The sequence below is a fragment of the Theropithecus gelada genome, chromosome 19 (genome assembly GCF_003255815.1).
Source record: "Theropithecus gelada isolate Dixy chromosome 19, Tgel_1.0, whole genome shotgun sequence".
Taxonomy (NCBI): Eukaryota; Metazoa; Chordata; class Mammalia; order Primates; family Cercopithecidae; genus Theropithecus; species Theropithecus gelada.
In genome coordinates, this window is record NC_037687.1 from 43,643,599 (window position 1) to 43,666,231 (window position 22,633).

The following is a 22,633-nucleotide window of genomic DNA, read 5'->3' on the forward strand; positions in this document are numbered from 1 at the left end:
AAAAAAAAAAAAAAAAAAAAAAAAAAAAAAAAAAAAAGAAAGAGTCCTTTCTTATCTATTTATTTTTAAAAACAGAGATAGGTTCTTGCTTTGTCGCCCATGTGGGAATGCAGTGATTCAACCATAGCTCACTGCAGCCTTGCACCTCTGGGCTCAAGTGATCCTCCTGCCTCAGCCTTCAGGTAGCTGGGACTACAGGTGTGTGCCACCACACTGGGCTAATTAAAATTTTTTTTGCAGCAACAGGGACTTGCTATGTTGCCCAGGCTGGTCTCATGCAATCCTCCAACTTTGGCCTCCCAAAGTGCTGGGAATACAGGCATGAACCACTAAGTATGGACAAGAAGAGCCCTTATGTATGGTGCTCTCCACAACCATAGGACAGCTTCAAGGGCCTCATCACAGCTCCTTGCATGCAATCATGGAATCCAGGAATGTTACACTGGTTGAAGGAAATTTGATGGACCCACTGACATCCCTGAATGGTAGGGAACGTAGGGCTTAGCAAGGAAAGACACACCACTCTCGAATAAAGCAGACTGTTAGTATAGCAGGACAGAGGAAGGCACGATTTTCTTTAAAAAAACAAACAAACAAACAAAAAACACAAATTTTAAAGTTCAAGAGGGCACAATTTTCTATCTCCCTAAATTCCTGACTTCTGTATCCAACTGTCTACTTGAATACTCATTTATATGATCAATAGACATGTCACAAGCAACAAGTCCAAAAGAAAACTCCTGATCTTTCTCAAAAATTTCTACAGACTTCCTATCTCACTAAATGATAATCCATTTTCTTCCAGTTTTTCAAATCAAAACCTCGGACTCTTTTTTCTATATCCCACATACAATCTGTAAGCTATTCCTTTAAACTATTTTAAAAACCAGACAGATCGGGCGCGGTGGCTCACGCCTGTAATCCCAGCACTTTGGGAGGCTGAAGCAGGTGGATCACAAGGTCAGGAGAGAGAGAGACCATCCTGGCCAACATGGTGAAACCTCATCTCTACTAAAAACACAGAAATTAGCCAGGCATGGTTGCTTGCACCTGTAGTCCCAGCTACTTAGGAGGCTGAGGCAGGAGAATCGCTTGAACCTGGGAGGTGGGGTTGCAGTCAGCTGAGATCATGCCATTGTACTCCAGCTTGGGCAACAGAGGGTGACTCAGTCACAAAAACAAAAACAAAAACAGAAAAAAAATCTGACTACCTGTCACTAAACCACCATCACTTTCTCACTCAGATTTTTGAGACAAGATTTCTTCATCTAGAAATTTTTGGCCGGGCGCGGTGGCTCAAGCCTGTAATCCCAGCACTTTGGGAGGCCGAGACGGGCGGATCACGAGGTCAGGAGATCGAGACTATCCTGGCTAACATGGTGAAACCCCGTCTCTATTAAGAAATACAAAAAACTAGCCGGGCGAGGTGGCGGGCGCCTGTAGTCCCAGCTACTCGGGAGGCTGAGGCCGGAGAATGGCGTGAACCTGGGAGGCGGAGCTTGCAGTGAGCTGAGATCCGGCCACTGCACTCCAGCCTGGGTAACAGAGCAAGACTCCGTCTCAAAAAAAAAAAAAAAAAAAAAAGAAATTTTTGAGACAAATCAGGAGTTTTCTTTTGGACTTGTTACTTATGACATGTCTGTTGATCATATAAATGAGTATTCAAGTAGACAGTTGGATACAAAAGTCAGAAATTTAGGGAGATAGAAAATTGTGCCCTCTTGAACTTTAAAATTTGTGTTTTTTCAAAAAAAAAAGAAAAGAAAAAGGCCTCCAATTAACCTTATAGCCTTGGCCCCTACATAGTTTATTTTCTATATAACAGACCTGATTATTCCTTTCAAAATGTAATTCTGATCTCATCATTCCTCTGCTGAAAGCCCTCTGATACGCTGGGAGCAGTGATTCACGCCTGGAATCCCATTACTTTGGGAGGCCAAAGCAGGTGGATCACTTGAGGCCAGGAGTTCGAGACCAGCCTTGGCCAACACGGTGAAACCCTGTCTCTACTAAAAATATAAAAATTAGCCAGGCGTGGTGGCAGGCGCCTGTAATCCCAGCTACTCAAGAGGCTGAGGCGGGAGAATCGCTTGAACCTGGAAGATAGAGGTTACAGTGAGCCAAGATTGCGCCACTATACTCCAGCCTGGGTGATAGAGCAAGACTCAGACTCAAAGAAAGGAAAAGGAAAAGGAAAGGGAAAAGGAAAAGGAGAAGGAAGGAAGGAAGGAAGGAAGGAAGGAAGGAAGGAAGGAAGGAAGGTCGGCCCTCTGTTGAGTCTCCAAAATCACTCAGAATCAATGCCGAAGATGTGATTTGACCTGTTACCTAACCACTGCTACTCTTATTCCCTTTTGCCCTCTCTCTTCCAGCCCACAGCCCTGATCACTGTTCTCTGAATGGGACAGCAAGCTTCTCCTGCCTTAGGGCTTTTAACATTTTTGTTCTTTCTGGCTACTGATCTTCCACCCAATACTGCACGCCCACTCTCACACTCTTCAGATCTTTTTCGAATGGTATTCAGTGAGACCTTTCCCCACCAAGCCGATTTAAAATTACAACCCCAACTACCCCTCTCTATGCCAGTCTCCCTTACTTCTTTCCATAGCACTTATCACTATCTGATAGTATATATTTTTTAAGTATTTATTCATTGTTTGTCTCCCCCAATTACAACACAGTCCCTAGGAGGAAGAAATTTTTGACTGTTTTGATAGCTGACATTTCCCTAGCATCTGAAATAGTACCTAGTACATATCATGCAATAAATACTTGTAGGATGTGAATATATCAGGTTGGTAGAAACATAAATGGGTTTACTTCTTTTGAGAGCAATGTGCTTATCTCAGTTAAATTTATAAACATAACTTTGACCCAGCATTCCACTTAAAAGTAAATGCTATGTACTTTTGAATCTTCATATTTCTGCAAAGCAATATAAACAAGTATACATACTTGTGTCTTCAATAGCAGAAGCCTGGAAACAACCTAAATGTCCATTAGTAGGAGGCAGGTTAAGTAAATTACGTGTCAGCCAGGCACGGTGGCTCACAGTGGATCACTTGGGGACAGGAGCTGGAGACCAGCCTGGCCAACATGGCAAAACCCCATCTCTACAAAAAATACAAAAATTAGCCAGGTGTGGAGGCACATACCTGTAATCCCAGCTACCTGGGAGCCTGAGGCACAAGAATCTCTTGACCCCAGTAGGCGGAGGTTGCAGTGAGCCAAGACTGGCCTGCGTGATACAGCAAAACTCTGTCTCCAAAAAAATGAATAAATAACAAATTATGTGTTGACAGAGAATTCTAAGAAAAAAACTTACGTACATAATAGAATATATACCACCATTTACATGAAAAGGAAAAATTAGGGCTTATATGTATACTTATTTGCAGCACAGATATAATATACTGGCTTATTCCTAGGCTACCTCAAGAAGGATATATGTGACACTCTTAAACATGACCACAACTTTACAAAAAAACTGCAGGACTAAGCGTCGGAGCTAAGAGGAGATTTTTTTCGGGAATCTGAGACTGGAGGATCACTTCAGCCCAGGCAGCTGAGGCCGCAGTGAGCTGTGATTGTGCCATACATATATGCCCCCACACATAAAAGTAGCATAGGGAAAACTGATTTCTAGGTCAACAACTTATGACAGTGGTACATGGTGGCAGAAGGAAGGGAGGCAGAGGAGTCCACGGATCTACGATGGCAGAGGTAAATGAGAAGACAACGGGAAGTGTGAGAACAGGTGTAAAATATAATTCTGAGGCATTCAGTCTCTGAGAGGATGAGAGAAGGTAGTAACAAAAAGGAACTTAAATATCAGACAATATGTAAGGTCTTACAAAGTATAAAGGACAATGAGTGAGGACAGGAAACGGGACAAGGATGAAGGAGAACAGCCACTGCAGTGGCAACACAGACGAAGAAGGCAGGCTGACGTCAGAACAGCAATAGGAGGGGCGCCTGGCCCCTCTAGAATCTGGTGAAGAAGAAGAATGAAACACACAAAAATGATGACTGGAAGCGTCATTCAGGAATCTAGAAAACTCACAACAAGCAATACTCTACGTCTAGAGCCTGTAAGAAAACATCCTTCGAAGCACTTCAGAGGTATTAATGCTGACTGAAAAACTGTGGCCTGCCTGTCACTGACTCACCTGCACAGACCCTTCCCACTTCTCCACCACGCAGTTTGTCTTCTGGCTTCAACAGAGGATCACAGAACCTGCTACTGGGGAAATGACAGAGCATTACAACGTTAATGCTGAGGCCAAAGTACCATCCTAGAACTCAGGTTGAGCCCTGGGGTCTCCTGGCCTTCTGAAGAATGAGGGTGCAATTTCCAAAGATGCACAGAACAAAGTAATGACCTTCTGCCTTACTGACTAAAGCACACACAATCATATGAGCAGAAGGACTAGGGCCATTAGAATCCTAAACTTCAAAGGCATGCTCATTAAACCACTTAAAGTCTACACACATCCACAAATGGGAAAAAGCGAGAATTAACTTTCAGAATTTTACTCACACAGAGAGCTATTCACACCTCGTGTGAGTGGTTGCTGTTTTTCTCTAGCACTACACTCCCACGCAGGGTCCTGAGAGGAATTTAACTACAACCCCTATTCGTAGATGAATTCAACACTCACGTCTGACCTTAACAACATGCTCCCATCAGAACTAAAGCACATGGGCACAATGTGTAGGAAGTTGTTCTGACAGTACTCAAGAATAAAAACTCAAACATGTTCCTGGAGTCCTACTATTTACCCTCTTTGCATTATACTGAGTGAAATTCTTTCTTTCTTTCTTTCTTTTTTGAGACAAAGTTTCGCTCTTGTTGCCCAGGCTGGAGTGCAATGGTGGACTCTCAGCTCACTGCAACCTCCGCTTCCTGGGTTCAAGCAGTTCTCCTGCCTCAGTCTCCTGAGTAGCTGGGATTACAGGTGTGTACCACCACACCTGGCTAATTTTGTATTTTTAGCAGAGACAGAGTTTCACCATGTTGGCCAGGCTGGTCTCGAACTCCTGACCTTAGGTGATCCGCCCACCTCAGCCTCCCAAAGTGCTGGCATTACAGGCGTAAGCCACCGTGCCATGCCCTATTTCATATTAGAAATGTCCTGGTCCAGGTGCAGTGGCTCACACCTATAATCCCAGCACTTCAGGAGGCTGGAAGTGGGTGAATCATCTGAGTCCAGGAGTTCAAGACCAGGCTAGACAACATAGCGAGACCCCGTCTCTACAAAAATACAAAATTAGCTGGGAGCAATGGTGTGCGCTGCGCCTATAGTCTCAGCTACTTAAGAGGCTGAGGTGGGAGGATGACTTGAGCCCAGGAGTTCAAGGTGGCCTGACAAAGTGAGACCTTGTCATAAAAAAGAAAAGAAACATCCTAGAATATAGGTTTATCCATTAGTTCAAAAAACATTTTTAAGCCAGGTGTAGTGGTGTGCACATGCAGTACCAGCTTCTCAGGAGGCTGAGACAGGAAGATCACTCGAGCCTAGGACTTGAGGTTGCAAATACATGATCATGCCTATGAATAGTCACTGCACTCCAACAGAAAAAAAAAAAAAATATATATATATATATATACACACACACACACATACACACACACGCGCACACACACACACATATATATATATTTTTTTGAGACAGATTTTTTTTGAGACAGAGACTCATTCTGTTGCCCAGGCTGGGAGTGCAGTGATGTGATCTTGGTTCACTGCAACATCTGCCTCCCGGGTTCAAGCCATTCTCCTGCCTCAGCTTCCCGAGTAGCAGGGATTACAAGCGCGCGCCACTACACCCAGCTAATTTTTGTATTTTTAGTAGAGACGGGGTTTCACCATGTTGGCCAGGTTGGTCTTGAACTCCTGACCTCAGGTGATCCGCCCACCTCAGCCTCCCAAAGTGCTGGGATTACAGGCATGAGCCACCGCGCCCAGCCAAAAAAAAATTTTTTTTCTTTTTTGAGATGGAGTTTCACTCTTGTTGCCCAGACTGGAGCGCAGAGGCGCGATCTCAGCTCACCGCAACCTCCGCCTCCCAGGTTCAAGCGATTCTCCTGTCTCAGCCTCCCGAGTAGCTGGGACTACAGGCATGCGCCACTATGCCCCGCTAATTCTGTATTTTCAGTAGAGACGGGGTTTCTCTGTGTTGGTCAGGCTGGTCTTGAACTCCCAACCCACCTCGGCCTCCCAAAGGGCTAGGATTACAGGTATGAGCCACCGCACGTGGCCCTCCAAAATTTTTTTAATCAATAGTAGACATTATTGGGATGACTGACCAAATTTGAATATCGACTTTGGATTAAATAATACTAATGTATCAATGTTAAACTTCCCGATTTTGATCACCGTACTGTAGTTACGAAAGAGAAGTTTTTGTTCTTGGAAAATGCATGCTGAAGTATTTATAGATAAAGGAAGCATGTCCACAACTAGTTTCAAATGGTTCAGGAAAAAAAAAATCATACACATTTGGAGAAAGAGAGAAGGAAAAATAAAACCACCAAAATGTAAATGATTGGTGAAACTGGGTAAAGGATATATGGGACTTCTCTGTACTATTCCAACTCTTCTATAAAGTTGTAATCAAATAAAAAAGCATAATCATAAAAAATTTAAGTTTCTATCACATATATACCCCCCCATCCACTATATGTTGAAAAAGCTTGATCACCAGGTCCTAATGGAGTGTGTCAGAGACATAAGGCTTAGAGCATGATTTAAACCAAAACATACATGACAGGAACCCGAGGTGAGTTGGCTGGAAGCAACTTGCAGGAGGGAGATCAAGTTTGAGATTCTGTACATTCAGAGTGTAGGTTTCTGAACACATGCAGGCACACAGATCCATTAGGCAGTTGGATATACAGATCAGGAGCTCAGAATAGGGCTAGAACAGAAATGGGAACTTGCCAGCTGTCAGACTATCACTGCTGGTGAAGACACAGGGAGAATGTTACTGTGGGCTGGATGCAGTGGCTCATGCCAGTAATCCCAGCACTTTGGGAAGCCAAGGTGGGCAGGATCACTTGAGCTCAGAAGTTCAAGACCAGCCTAGGCAACATGGCAAGATCCCAACTCCGCAAAAAATCCAGATCCAAAAATTAGCAGGGTGTGATGTGGTAAACGTCTGTAGTCCCAGCTACTTGGGAGGCTGAAACAGGAGGATTGCTTGAGCCTGGGAGGTGGACGTTGCAGCGAGCCGTGATCACGCCACTGCCCTCCAGCCTGGGTGACAAAGCAAGACCCTGTCTCAAAACAAAAACAAAAAAACAAAAAAAAAAGAATCACAAAGCAGGAGGAGGGCTTGGTGACTCATGCCTGTAATTCCAGCACTTTGAGAGGCTGAGGTGGGTAGACTGCTTGAGCCCAGGAGTTCAAGACCAGCCTGCACAACAAAGTGAGACCTTATCACTAAACAAAAATACAAAAAATTAGCCAGGTGTGGTGGTATGTACCTATAGTCCCAGCTACTTGCAAGGTTGAGACAAAAGGACTGCTTAAGCCTGGGAGGTTGAGGTTGCAGTGAGCCGGAAAAAAAAAAAAATTAAGAATCACAAAGCAGATGAAAACTGAAACATAACAAAATGAACTTAAGACGAAAATTTTAAGAAGCAAGCAAAGCTACAGACTGCAAAAGAAAAACAGAGGAAATGAGTAAGAAACAGTCACCCAAAAGAAGCGAATGGACAGTAAACAGAAGAATAGGAATGGACATCCTATTATTGTTCCATTTGATTTTTTTTTAAGGATGCAATAATGAAATTTTGAGGGATTTTTGTTTCCTCAATTAATAGATTTTCCCTGATTGTTACACCTGGGCTATTAGCAGTATCCTCAGTCTTTCTGCTCACACCCCCACCGACCCAGGCAGCGTGGATAATCTATATTTATATAATCATAACCTATATCTGACCCCAAAAGCCAGTATCTTATCTAATGTAAAAACATTGAAAAGCAAATCATCATAATAAAAGTAACAGAAAAACACTGAAGGCATTTCTATTAGATTCTAAACAGACAAGGATGCCCACTGCCTCAATTATGTAATCTAATTACAAATAACTAAGTAAGGAAAACAGGGAATAATATTAATATGTAGAAATCAACAGCTTTATATATAGCAACAATGACTCCATTCATAATAGCAACATAAAACAAAATATCCAGAAATAAACTTATTAAGAAGTGTCCAAATCTGTATGAAAAAAAATTTTAAACACCCCAGACGACCCAAAAAGAAATCAGAATACATACCACGCACATAAAAAGGAATATTTAATGTCATAAAAATGTCCCTATTCCCAAGTTATATTACAAATTTAATGCAATCCCAATAAAAATAACAAAATAAGTTCTATCTTTTCCCCTTCTGGAACTAGACAAGCTAATCCTAAAGTTTACAAAGAAAAATAAACAAGCAAGAATAGCCAGGAACCACTGAAAACGACGAGCAATTAGGAGACTAACTATACCACAAAGTAAAACACAATGATAAAGCCTCAATAGTAAAAAGAGAAATATTTTCCCTGGTTGTTACACCTGGGCTATAGCAGTGTCCTCAGTCTTTCTGCTCACACCCAGAAACAGACCAAATAAATGTGAGAATTTAGTATATAATCAAAGTGGCATCTTAAAAATAGTGAACATAAAGACCCTTTTTTGCACTCCAGCCTGGGCGACATAGCGAGACACCATCTCAAAAAAACAAAAACAAAAAAAACATAAATAAAAAGCTCTTTGGTGTGGTGCGGGGATGCCTCTGTGCTCACCAACCACAGGGAGCTCATTCTAAGCATAGCTATGTTTAAAAAAAAAAAAAAACTATTATTACTAAATTGAAACAAACAAAACCTCCTGATTCTGCAAGATTAAACAAAAAAAAAACAACCACTGTGAACAATGTCAAATGCAAATGAAAAACTTAAAAAAAAAAAAAACCACCACTCATTTCATATAGGGTTAACCTTTCTAATGTATAAACAGCTCCTCTAAGGAAAAGACACCCCACAGAAAAATGGTGAAAAGGATATGAATAGACAGTTCCTAGATTAATACATACGGGTCTTTAAACATATGAAAAAAAATTCTCTCTCACTCATAAGAAGGGATGTAAATGAAACCTACACTGAAGTTCTGATTGTCTCTTATGCCCCTAGCTAAATATCAAATATTCAACACTACACATGGTGAGCTTGAGGGGAAGGTGCTCTTGCACATGTTCGTGGGAGTGTAAGTACTTACCCACTGGGCAGTGCCATTTGTATTAATAGCAGTCTAGTTTAGAGCTACTCCTGTGTCAGTATAAAATGGCACACATAAAAGTTATTCATTACTGCATTGTTAGCAACAGCAGAAGACTGGAAACAAACCAACTACTCAACAACTGGATTAACTGAATCAACTATGGTGCATCCAAACAATGACATCTTATTTATACAGCAGCTAAAAAAAAAAAAATTATTTTTAAAGATTATGATTCAGAAGGAACATCTTGGCTGGGTGCACTGGCTCACACCTGTAATCCCAACACTTTGGGAAGCCAAGAGAGGAGGGCTGCTTGAGCGCAGGAGTTCGAGACCAGTCTGGGAAACATAGTGAGACCTCGTCTCTTCAGAAAGTAAAAAAGCCAGGTGTGAAAAAAAAAAAAAAAAAAAAAAAAAAAAAAAAAAAAAGCCAGGTGTGGTGGTCCCAGCTACACAGGAGGCTGAGGCAGGAGGATCACTTCAGCCCAGGAGTTGGAGGCTGCAGTATGCCACGTTCACACCACTGCACACCAGCTTAGGTGACAGAGCGAGACTATTTCAAAAAAAAAAAAAAAAGGAAGGGCTATCTCCAGGACATATTGTTATTAAGGAAAGTGAGATACAGAGAGGTGCATATGGTATGCTATCTTTTATGTAAGGAGGGGGGAAATAGGAGTGAAGAAAAATATATACTAGTGAGAAAACAAAAAAACAAAAAACCCACTTGAACAAAAAACAAGAAGCAAACAAAAAAACAAGACATGTTTATATAAGACAAAGAAGAATGTGACTGGGTGGGGAAGGGAGCAGAATAAGATATCTCTGTGAGACAGATCTTTGTTGAATCACAGAAATGAATTACTTACTTCAATAGTAATCAAATTCATTTTTTAAAAAGCAGTCCCTTGGCCTGGCAAGGTGGCTTATGCCTGTAATCCCAGGTGGATCGTGAGATCAGGATATCAAGGCCATCTCGGCTAACACGGTGAAACCCTGTCTCTACTAAAAATACAAAAAATTAGCTGGGTGTGGTGGTGGACGCCTGTAGTCCCAGCTACTCAGGAGGCTGAGGCAGGAGAATGGTGTGAACCCGGGAGGCAGAGCTGGCAGTGAGCCAAGATCACACCACTGCACTCCAGCCTGGGTGACAGAGTGAGACTCTGTCTCAAAAAGAAAAAAAAGCAGTCCCTTAACCTGAAAACAAATGACCGGACGCGGTGGCTCAAGCCTGTAATCCCAGCACTTTGGGAGGCCGAGACGGGCAGATCACGAGGTCAGGAGATCGAGACCATCCTGGCTAACACGGTGAAACCCCGTCTCTACTAAAAAATACAAAAAACTAGCTGGGCGAGGTGGCGGGCGCCTGTAGTCCCAGCTACACGGGAGGCTGAGGCAGAAGAATGGCGTAAACCCGGGAGGCGGAGCTTGCAGTGAGCTGAGATCCGGCCACTGCACTCCAGGCCAGGCGACAGAGCAAGACTCCGTCTCAAAAAAAAAAAAAAAAAAACAAAACAAAAAACAAATGAACCCAACTGTATATTAACTTTGCAACATAATTCCTCAGAAAAACAATTTCAAATGACTTTAGAACAGAGTGCTTTTGACTACACACATCTTCAGTGAGATGCATTTTAAAAGGTGGGCTCGGTGGCTCATGCCTGAAATTCCAGCACTTTGGAAGGCAAAGGCGGGTAGATCACTTGAGGTCAGGAGTTGGAGACCAGCCTGGCCAACATGGTGAAACACTGTCTCTACCAAAAACACAAAAATTAGCTGGGCATGGTGGCTGGCACCTATAATCCCAGCTACTTGGGAGGCTGAGGCAGGAGAATCCACTGAACCTGGGAGGCAGATGTTGCAAGTGAGCTGAGATCACACCACTACACTCCAGCCTGGGCGAAAGAGTAAGACAACATTTCAAAAAACAAAAAAAATTAGCTGGGCGTTCTGGTGGATGCCTGTAATCCCAGCTACTAGGGAGGCTGAGGCAGGAGAATCGCTTGAACCCAGGAGGCAGAGGTTGCAGTGAGCTGAGATTGTGCCACTGCACTCTAGCCCAGGCAATACCGCGAGACTCTGTCTCAAAAAAAAAAAAAAAAAGGAAAAAGAAAAAAAAAAAGGTGCATTTTAAGGACAAAAATAGCTACATATATTAAAGAATTTTTTAACATGATACAGTATGTTTACAGTTACTACTAATATCAGCATTGTTACTGAAACCATTTTCTTTACATTGCAGGATAAAGCAAAGAAAATAAGTACTTATAACTTGTTTCAAGTTTTTACTATAAAATACAACTAGGAGGCCAGGCACGGTGGCTCATGCCTGTAATCCCAGCACTTTGGGAGGCTGAGGTGGGGGGATCACCCGACGCCAGGAGATCGAGACCATCCTGGCTAACACAGTGAAATCCCATCTCTACTAAAAATATAAAAAATTAGCTGAATGTGGTGGCACGTGCCTGTAGTCCCAGCTACTCGGGAGGCTGAGGCAGGAGAATCACTTGAACCCAGGGGGTGGAGGTTGCAGTGAGCTGAGATCCTGCCACTGCACTCCAGGCTGGGCAACAGAGCAAGACTCTGTCTAGAAAAAAAAATAAAAATAAACAACTAGGAGCTAAGAAGTTAGGTAAAAATACTATACCATTTAAACTGAATTAGAAATACAAATATGGACTCATGATTTTTAAAAATACATTTAAAATGTATTTTTTAAATGTTCTGGCATTTAAAATGGCCTTAAAACAATGTTACCCCTGGGCAATGAGCACACCCTCCATCTTGTCTCTAACACCATTCTCCAATAAAAGGAACCAGAGCTCCTTGGAAAAGTGGCCAATTCCAAGTCTGGGAGGAAGGTTCAAGTAAGCCTGCAGTGCAGGAAAACCTTCCAAGATAAATGATGTCTGTCAAAATGAGACAAGAATGACCTGAAGGGGTGTCCACTGGCATCAAAAAGTGCAGATGATTCTAGAACACGCTAAATATACACAACTTTAGGATGACGTTTAAGAAAGAAAAAGCCAGGGGGAAAAAAAAAGATACAATTTGACATAACAATCAAATAAATGTAAAAGGAATAAAAAGACAAGAGAAATTAAGACTACACTTCCAGCGATCATTTTTAGTTTGTTCCTAGAAGTTTCTCTTAACGTATAGAGTACTATATTTTTATACAAAACAAACAACAACAAAAAACCCAGAAAATCATCACTTTACAAGCCCTGTAGAAAGTTACTCATCCAGCCAAGAATTATTTATTGGTTCTAAAACCATCCACTAAATGATTGATGGAGAATGAACCAAAGTAAACATAACATTTTGGTTAAAGGGAAGTAACAATCACCAGCCATCTGGTATATCTCTCCTAATGGTATGCAATTTGAAGTACGTAAGATCACCTCTGATGTATTCTGGCCAAAAATGAATCACAATTAGAATTAAAAAAAAAAAAAAAAAAAAATCAGAGATTTTGAATTAGAACCATGTGAAAGCAATCATAGAAATCAAAGAACAGGCCGGGCGCGGTGGCTCAAGCCTGTAATCCCAGCACTTTGGGAGGCCGAGGCGGGCGGATCACGAGGTCAGGAGATCGAGACCATCCTGGCTAACATGGTGAAACCCCGTCTCTACTAAAAATACAAAAAACTAGCCGGGCGTGGTGGCGGGCGCCTGTAGTCCCAGCTACTCGGAGGCTGAGGCAGGAGAATGGCCTGAACCTGGGAGGCGGAGCTTGCAGTGAGCCGAGATCGCGCCACTGCACTCCAGCCTGGGTGACACAGCGCGAGACTCCGTCTCAAAAAAAAAAAAAAAAAAAAAAAAACAAAGAAATCAAAGAACAAATCTCCCAAAGGAGCGGGTGGTGATGACTTTCTAAAGATAAATATAACTCAAACACAGAAATCTAACTTCCTGCCTGGGCAACACAGTAAGACCCTATCGCTATAAAAAAAAAAAGTTTAACAATTAGCAGGCCGTGGTGGCACACCTGTAGTCCCAACCACTGTGGGGGTGGGGCTGAGGTGGGAAGGTCTCTTGAGCCCAGGAGGTGGATGGTGCAGTGAGCTGTGATCGCACCAGTGCACCCAGCCTGAGCCACAGAGTGAGACCCCATCTCAAAAAACAAAAAACAAATCTAACTTCCTCATTCCAGTTAAAAAAGGAAACATCCACAGAAAATTTGAAGTAAAAAAAATAAAATATAGAAATATCAGGCCTGGCACAGTGGCTCACGCCTGTAATCCCAGGACTTTGGGGAGGCCGAGGCGGGTGGATCACGATGTCAGGAGACCCATACCATCCTGGCTAATACTGTGAAACCCCATCTCTACTAAAAATACAAAAACAAAATTAGCCAGATGTGGTGGCAGGCACCTAAAGTCCCTGCTACTCAGGAGGCCGAGGCGGGAGAATGGCGTGAACCAGGGAGGCGGAGCTTGCAGTGAGCTGACATCAGGCCACGGCACTCCAGCCTGGCCAACAGAGTGAGATTCCGTCAAAAAAAAAAAAAAAATATATATATATATAAAAACAAAAAAAGTACATCTACATATCTTATTCTTTTAGAAATTCCTACCAGACACAGTACTAATGGCTGGACTATATTTTCTGAGGAAGCATTTTTTTGCAGCTAGTAATAAAAAGTACTAGTATTTAACATTAATCAAGTACTTACTGCACACTTGGGACTATTCTTAGAATTTTACATGTATTAACTTCTGGAGCTGCACAACCACCCTTTGAATCAAATATTGCTATTATCTGTATACTATGAAATGAGCAACTGAGGCCCAAGGTTTAAGTACCTACCTGAGGTCCCCAAGGTAAAAAGTGGCAGAGGAAGGAGTTAACACAGGAAGTCTGGCTCCTTGGCCTATGTCTTCCTTTAAAAAAAAAAAAAAAAAATTAGCTCACGCCTGTAATCCCGGCACTTTGGGAGGGCGAGGCAGGCGGATCACATGAGTTCAGGAGTTCGAGACCAGCCTGGTCAACATGGTGAAACCCCATCTCTACTAAAAATACAAAAATTAGCCAGGCATGGCAGCACACTGCACTCCAGCCTGGGTGACAGAGCAAGACTCCATCTCAAAGAAATAAAATAAAATAAAACAAAAAATAAATTTTAGTATATACATTACATTCATAGAAAACAAACATAAATGCCTATTTGCCTTTGCCCTGTCTATTCCAGTACCCCCACCCCCAACAGATAGCCAGTTTTATTAGTTTCTTATGTATCTTTTGAATTTTTTTTTTTTTGAGACAGAGTTTCACTCTTGTTGCCCAGGTTGGAGTGCAATGGCGCAATCTCTGTTTGCCGCAACCTCCGCCTCCTGGGTTCAAGCGATTCTCTTGCCTCAGCCTCCCGAGTAGCTGGGATTAACAGGCATGCACCAGGCCAGCTTGCTAATTTTGTATTTTTAGTAGAGATGGGGTTTCTCCATGTTGGTCAGGCTGGTCTCAAACTCCTGACCTCAGGTGATCGGCCCGCCTTGGCCTCCCAAAGTGCTGGGATTATAAATACATATTCTTATTACCCCTTTTCTTATTCCAAATGCATCGTGCATCATACTCTACATTCTGCACCTTGCTCTCAGTTAACAATACATTTGGAAGTTATTTCAGTCTCAGTATATAAAGAGCTTCCTCCTCATTCTTTTCTACAGCTATGTATGATTTTGTTGTATTGATGTACACCAAACTCCCAGTGATTTTGTTGTATCAATGTACACCAAACTCCCAATGATGGGCATGAACTGTTTTTTTTTTTTTCTTTCTTTCTTCTCTCTCTCTCCTTTCTTTCTTTCTTATGACAGGGTCGGCCGGGCGCAGTGGCTTGTGTCTGTAATCCTAGCATTTTGGGAGCCCCAGGTGGGCAGATCACTTGAGGTCAAGAGTTTGAGACCAGCCTGGTGAAACCCCTTCTCTACTAAAAATACAAAAAAACTAGCCAGGCGTGGTGGCGGGCACCTGTAATCCTAGCTACTCGGGAGGCTGAGGCAAGAGAATCGCTTGAACCCAGGAGGCAGAAGTTGCAGCCAGCACAGATTGTGCCACTGCACTCTAGCCTGAGCAACAGAGAGACTCCATCTCAAAAAAAAAAAAAAAAAAGACAGGGTCTGGCTGTCAACCAAGCTGGAATGCAGTCGCCAGGATCTCTGCTCACTGCAGCCTTTACCTCCTGGGCTCAAGTGATCCTCCCACCTCAGCCTCCCAAGCAGCTAGGACTACAGGAGATCTCACTATGTTGCCCACGCTGATCTCTAACTCCTGGACTTGAGCCATCTTCCTGCCTTGGCCACCTAAACTGCTGGGATTACAGGTCTGAGCACCACGCCTGGCGTGAGGCTTTATATTTTAAAATGTGTCGGGCCCCCACCTCCCCACACCTCAACGCCTTTTTTGTTTTTTTTTTGAGAGGGAGTCTTGCTCTGTCGCCCAGGCTGGAGTGCAGTGGCGCCATCTCGGCTCACTGCAAGCTCCGCCTCCCAGGTTCACGCCATTCTCCTGTCTCAGCCTCCCCCGTAGATGGTATTACATGTGCCCACCATCACGCCCGGCTAATTTTTTAATATTTGTTTTAGTAGAGACAGGGTTTCACCGTGTTAGTCAGGATGGTCTTGATCTCCTGACCTCATGATCCGCCCGCCTCGGCCTCCCAAAGTGCTGGGATTACAGCCTGGCCAACGCCTTTTATTTTTCAGTTACTGGCTCTTGCAGCTTGTTTATTTTTCCATAGTAAGTCTAGGATCAGTTCCCCTAGTTCCAAAAGAGAAAAGCCTGTCCATACTTTCACTAGGATCACATTATTATTATTATTATTATTATTATTATTATTATTATCTGAGACGGAGTCTCGCTCTTGTCCAGGCTGGAGTGCAGTGCCGAGATCTCGGCTCACTGCAACCTCCGCCTCCCGATTCAAGCGATTCTCCTGCCTCAGCCTCCGCAGTAGCTGAGATTACAGGCGCCCACCACCACATCCGGTTAATTTTTGTAGTTTTTTATTTTTATTTTTTAGTAGAGATGGGAGTTCACAATGTTGGCCAGGTTGGTCTCGAACTCCTGACCTCAAGTAATCCACCCATCTCTGCCTCCCAAAGTGCTAGTATTACAGGCACCAGCCACCGCGCCCGACCAAGATCACATTTAATTTTATACATTTACTTAAGTTTGCGCACACTTCTTAATGTCACATGGTATATTTATTTGTTCACATGTCATGCCCCTTAGTAGTATTTTAAAGTTCTTTCCCAATAGTTTTGAACCTTTCCTAAGTTTCTTCCATAATACTTTATCTTTTTACTGCTATTGTAAATATTAGTTTTCTTCAATTATGTATTCTAATTGATATTTGTAAATCAGAAAGCTATTTATTTGTAGATATTAATTTGGTACTCAATTAATTTAACTTTTTATAATTTAAAACTATGTCAATGACGACGGCGGGTGGGGGGTGACTTCCTTAGAAAAAGCATCTTTGGAGACGTCAGTAGTTTTATCACTTCACAAAATCCATACAACCTGAGAACGCCTCGACTCACTAAGAAATTAAGACACCTAGGATTTAGTCCAGACTCATAGATAAACACAGCAACAATTAAGCTTTCTTCAAAAAATGAGGATAACTGTGCCTAACCTAAAACCTTTGATTCCCTCATCCTGGGCGCCGTTATATGGCATTGCTTCTTAAAGCGTACAATGTTATTTAACCTAGGGGTCTGCTTAACAGCCCTATTAAAACACCCCAAAGATTTAGGGATTTGAACAGTCTGAAGCAGGCGCCCCGAAACAAAAGTTCTTCTGAAACACTCGTTTAAAAAAAAAAAAAGTCACGGTGATTTGCATTCCACTCCAATTAAAAATAAATGCTTTTATATAAAAACTCGTTTTTAAATTATTCAACACTTAGCTTTTCCACCCCTTCCATTTTCAAGTAAAAAAGACGCTCCAGGAAGATGGCACCGTTATAATTATCAGCACTTTCCACAAGGGAAGTGCAGCTCAAACCTTACACCTCAATGTTGGTCTCCTACATCTCCCTCTTAGGCACAATCACACACAATCCCATACCCGGTTTCACATTCACTCAACAATCCCAAACATCGGGTCAAACTTTGCGGACAAACTCAGGGTCACACTGGCTCAAACCCGCCTCAGAGGCCCCCACCTCCGCCCTGCACGTAGGCCAGAAGCTCTTAGACCCACTCCCTGCCCTCGCGCCGCGCCCCTAAAGATCAGGAATCCTCCCCTTTAACCTCCCCGGTCCGACCGACCCGAGACGCCCAGATCCCACCTCCTACTTTCGCGCCACGTGGACCCAGGGGCCGTACTGACCCGCGGACAAAGACCAAAATGTCCACTCGGTGCGCTACGCTTGCGCACTCCGAAGGCGAGGAAGCACTCCCAGAAGTCTCCGCGACGCGGCCCGCCTCGGTCACCGCGGCCAGGCCCAGGCTGGTACTGAATTACCTTCTATTACCAGCAACGCCGCTTCTCGGGCCTTGGACTACATTTCCCTTGAGGCTTTACTGGTCGACTCTCTGTCTCCTCCCCTCCCCCCGCGAACCTGGCTGCCTCCTTCTGTGACGATGGAGCTCTTGAGGTAAGTAGTCCTTTAGCGTTAGATGACTTCAAGCTTGCTGGAGGGGCTGGAGTGGCGACGCCCTCTCCGAAGCCTCGCGGGCGCAAAAATGTCAAAACGGGCCAGGCCCCGACTCAGAAATAAGAGAACGCCATTTTGTCTCTGGCCGATGTGGCTCTGGACTACAATTCCCAGAGCCCACAGCGGCCTGACGTTACGTCCTTCTTGACGTCGTGGCGAGCTTGTTAGCTCCGCAAGGACCCGGACGCGACCAGGGGAGGCAGAAGGTGAGGGGTCTGGGAGTCCTGGGCGGGGCCGGGGCGTGTCCGGAGCCTCGGATCTGTGCGCGCAGGCGGGAGCGGGCTGCGGATGCGCGGTTCTGAATGTGTCTTTGTGACTGTATGGCCGGGTGTGGGTGTCTGCAACTGTGCAGGTGTAACCGCCTGTCTCCAGGGTGTCTGTCTGGTGGTTTTTTTGTAACCATGTGTGATAGTGAGTAGTGGGGTGCAGGGTCCTTGTGACCGGGGGTGACACTGCCTGTGTCCCCGTTGTAGATGTGGCCTGTTCGCCCTGTTCCTGGGGTGTGAGTACAGTTGTGACTGTGTGACCACTGCGGGTGTGCGGTTGTGATTCATGTCTCCAAGGTTTATGCGTGGTTTTGGTTGTCTGTGCCTGTGACTATGCGGTGACGCCGCTTGTGTGTTCCTATGTCCCTTGGTGTGTGTGTGGCAGGGGGATGAGTGGTGCTGTGTATGCAGGAGTGGGGTGCCACTGCTTGTGTGAGTGTGACTGTGTGTATGTCCACAGTGAAAGTTCAGTTGTGACTGGGTGCCGTAAAGTACCAGTGATGGCGTGTGTCCCCTGAGTGGGTGTGTGATTGTGACTACATGAGGAATTTGTGGGTGTTGGTGTGTGGGACTTGTGACTATATGGGAGTGACTGTGTATCACAGTGGAGAGTAGATTGTGTGACTAGGTGTGTCTTAGCGGGTATGTGATTGTGACTGTAGAGGTATTGTGACTGGAAAGATATGGAGGTGAAAGTGAGTCTGTGATTGTGTACTGTGTGTCTCAAGAGTGAATGTAGGGCCAGGTTTGGTGGCTCACATCAGCACTTTGGGAGGCCGAGGTGGGAGAATCACTTGAGCCCAGGAGTTCGAGACCAGCCTGGCCTGTACAAAAAAAAAAAATTAAAGGCCGGGCTTAGTGGCTCACGCCTGTAATCCCAGCACTTTGGGAGGCCGAGGTGGGTGAATCACGTGGGGTCAGGCGATCTAGACCAGCCTGGCCAACATGATAAAACCCCATCTCTACTAAAAGTACAAAAATTAACTGAGTGTGGTGGCAGACGCCTGTAATCCCAGCTGTTCAGGGGCTGAGGCGGGAGAATCCCTTGAACCCAGGAGGCAGAGGTTGCAGTGAGCTGAGATCGCACCATCGCACTCTAGCCTGGGGGACAAGAGCAAGACTTCATCTCAAAAAAAAAAAAAATTAAAAATTATCTGAGTGTGGTGGCCCGCGCCTGTGGTCCCAGCTACCCAGGAAGCTGAAGTGGGAGGATCTCGAACTTGAGAGGTCAAGGCTGCAGTGAGCTGTGTTTGAGCCACTGCACTCCAGCATGGGTGACAGAGCGAGACCCTGTCTCGAAAATATGAAAGGGTGGATTTGTGGTTATGTTTGTGTGACACTAACTGTATGTGCAGCACAAAGTGTGCTAGTGACTCTAGTGCTTGACCCATGCAGAATCTTTGAAGTTAGGACAGATTCTGGCCCTGGACAGTAGTGACCTCAGCCTTTCTGAGTGACACTGGATTTAGGCAAATGCCTGGTCTTCTCTGACCACACTCCCCTATGTGGTAGGGAAGGGGTATGATGGTTCAAAAATGACCTGGTTGTTCATGATTCCTTTCTCTTAACCCTTCTCCAAGAAAGGTGCCAAGTTCAAGTACATCAAGTTTTATTCTATTTCCCTGAAATCCTTCTTGTTTTTCAGCACATGCTTTTCTTTCCCTCTTCTGAAACTTCAGAACCACCGCACCATCACCCTCACCCCCACCAAAGTAACCTGGTCTCCAGTATTTGCCATAGGAGTAATTTACTGGATGCCTTGGAGATGTACTGAAAGGCCTATGTCCTCTCTGCTCCCTACATACCTAATGTTCTTTTAAATTTTTTTCTTTGCTTTTCATTTTGAATTAATTTAATACTTTAAAATGTTACAAAAATAGAATTCCCATTTACTCTTGTTTTTTTCTTTCTTTTCTTTTTCTTTTTTTTTTTTTTTTTTTGAGATGGAGTCCTGCTGTGTCACCCAGGCTGGAGTGCAGTGCTGTGATAGCTCACTGCAACTTCCGCCTCCCGGGCTCAAGCGATTCTTCTGCCTCAGCCTCCTGAGACGCTGAGATTACAGGCATGTGCCGCCACACCCAGCTGACTTTTTATAATTTTAGTAGAGACGGGGTTTCACCGTGTTGGCCAGGCTGGTCCGAACTCCTGGCCTCAAGTGATCCTCCTGCCTCAGCATTCCAAAGTGCTGGGATTAGAGATGTGAACTACCATGTCTGGTCTCCATTTTCCTTTTTGTAACTCCTTTGACACGCCCAGCCAATTTTTTGTATTTTTAATACAGACGGGGTTTCACCATGTTGATCATTTATTTTGTAGAGTCTGTAGTGTAGAATGTTCCTCTCTTTGGGATTATCTGATATTTCCTGTTGATTAAATTCAGATTCTGCCTTTGGGGCAAGAATACTCCAAAAGCGATGTACCCTTCTGAGTGCATCATGCCAGGGACCCACGAGGTCAATTTGTTACACTATGAGTGGTATTAATTTTAACCGCTTGGTTAAGATGATGATTGCCAGATTTCTCTGCTGCAAACTCACTGCTTTTCCCATTATAATTGATACATGTCTCATGAAGAAATACTTTAAGCCTATGTGAATATCCCGTTTCTTATCCTACTTTCGTTATTAGTCTTATCCATCAATGACGCTTGCCTGAAAAAGTTGTTACCAGCTATTTGTCAAATTGTGGGGTTTTTTGGTTTGTTTCCATCATCCCTTCTATGTTTATCAATTAGATTTTTTTTTTTTAATTTTTGTGTGTGTGTGTGTGTATGTGTGTGTGAGAGATGGAGTTTGGCTCTTGTTGCCCAGCCCGGGAATGCAGTGGCACGATCTAGGCTCACTGCAGCCTCTGCCTCCTGGGTTCAAGCGATTCTCCTGCCTCAGCCTTCCAAGTAGCTGGGATTACAGGCATGCGCCACCATGCCCGGCTAATAATTCTATTTTTAGTAGAGATGGATTTTCACCGTGTTGGACAGGCTGGTCCTGAACTCCTGATCTCAGGTGATCTGCCCACCTTGGCCTCCCAAAATGCTGGTATTACAGGCGTGAGCCACCTTACCCGGCCTTATTCATTAGAATCGTACTGTTAGAAAGATATTTTTCGGCCGGGCGCGGTGGCTCAAGCCTGTAATCCCAGCACTTTGGGAGGCCGAGACAGGCGGATCACGAGGTCAGGAGATCGAGACCATCCTGGCTAACACGGTGAAACCCTGTCTCTATTAAGAAATACAAAAAAAAAACTAGCCGGGCGAGGTGGCGGGCGCCTGTAGTCCCAGCTACTCGGGAGGCTGAGGCCGGAGAATGGCGTGAACCCGGGAGGCGGAGCTTGCAGTGAGCTGAGATCCGGCCACTGCACTCCAGCCTGGGCGGCAGAGCGAGACTCCGTCTCAAAAAAAAAAAAAAAAAAAAAAGAAAGATATTTTTCTTCTTCCCCATTTATTTATTTACTAAATTATTTCTGTAAGTATAGACTGGAATGGCCGGGCGCGGTGGCTCAAGCCTGTAATCCCAGCACTTTGGGAGGCCGAGGCGGGTGGATCACGAGGTCAGGAGATCGAGACCATCCTGGCTAACACGGTGAAACCCCGTCTCTACTAAAAATACAAAAAACTAGCCGGGTGTGGTGGCGGGCGCCTGTAGTCCCAGCTACTCGGAGGCTGAGGCAGGAGAATGGCGTGAACCTGGGAGGCGGAGCTTGCAGTGAGCCGAGATCGCGCCACTGCACTCCAGCCTGGGTGACACAGCGCGAGACTCCGTCTCAAAAAAAAAAAAAAAAAAAGTATAGACTGGAATTTCTTCTGTAGGTTATAATTTCTTTTATTCTATAGGTTATATATTCATTGCTATCATTTTTTTGCTGAAATTATCACACATTTGGCCACTGGGAGCCCCTTCTAATTGATTCCTGTGTCCTTTCAATGTGGCCTCTTTATTTATTATTTTTATTATTTATTTTCTGGCACTGCAAGGTGTTCCACATTGATATGGTACTTTCCCTGCCCCAGTCCTGGAATCTACAAATTTCCCAGGGACTATTGGTTCCTTTTATTAGAAAATGATTTTTTTTTAGCCAGGTGTGTTGGCAAGTACCTGTAGTCCCAGCTACTCAGGAGGTTGAGGCAGGAGGATTGGTTGAGCCCGGGAGGCAGAGGTTGCAGCAAGCCAAGATTATACCACTGCATTCCAGCCTGGGTGATGAAACAAGACCCTGTCTCAAAAAAAAAAAAAAAAAGATTTTTTGAAACCAAGGTTAGATATCTCATTGCTTCTGAGATTTCATTGCTTCCAGGTCCTCTCAGCTATGAAATATGTTTATATGTATGTATATAGAAATAATTCATGAGTTCATATAGTATCTCCAATTTCAGTGCAACACTACAGGGTTCATTCTAGACTTCTCTCCATTTCCTTTTTTTTTTTTTTTTTT

The 22,633-nt window shown here is 44.1% G+C and overlaps 2 protein-coding genes across 8 annotated transcripts in view; one reads left to right on the forward strand and one right to left on the reverse strand.

The window, feature by feature from the left end:
* ZNF146 (zinc finger protein 146) overlaps nucleotides 1-18,044 on the reverse strand; it is a 31,326-nt gene extending 13,282 nt beyond the window's left edge. Inside the window, exons 1-3 of one of the 4 annotated variants that reach the window (XM_025368651.1) lie at nucleotides 17,571-17,738; nucleotides 14,084-14,157; nucleotides 4,170-4,243 (exon numbers count right to left, since the gene is read on the reverse strand). The gene's annotated coding sequence lies outside the window, so the exon portion shown is untranslated. Of the gene's footprint in view, nucleotides 1-4,169; nucleotides 4,857-14,083; nucleotides 14,158-17,570 lie in introns of those variants that run through there. The other 3 variants (XM_025368652.1, XM_025368653.1, XM_025368654.1) reach the window with 3 other exon arrangements.
* Nucleotides 17,683-22,633, forward strand: part of ZNF565 (zinc finger protein 565) — a 38,846-nt gene continuing 33,895 nt past the window's right edge. Inside the window, exon 1 of one of the 4 annotated variants that reach the window (XM_025368647.1) lies at nucleotides 17,683-17,879. The gene's annotated coding sequence lies outside the window, so the exon portion shown is untranslated. The other 3 variants (XM_025368650.1, XM_025368646.1, XM_025368649.1) reach the window with 3 other exon arrangements.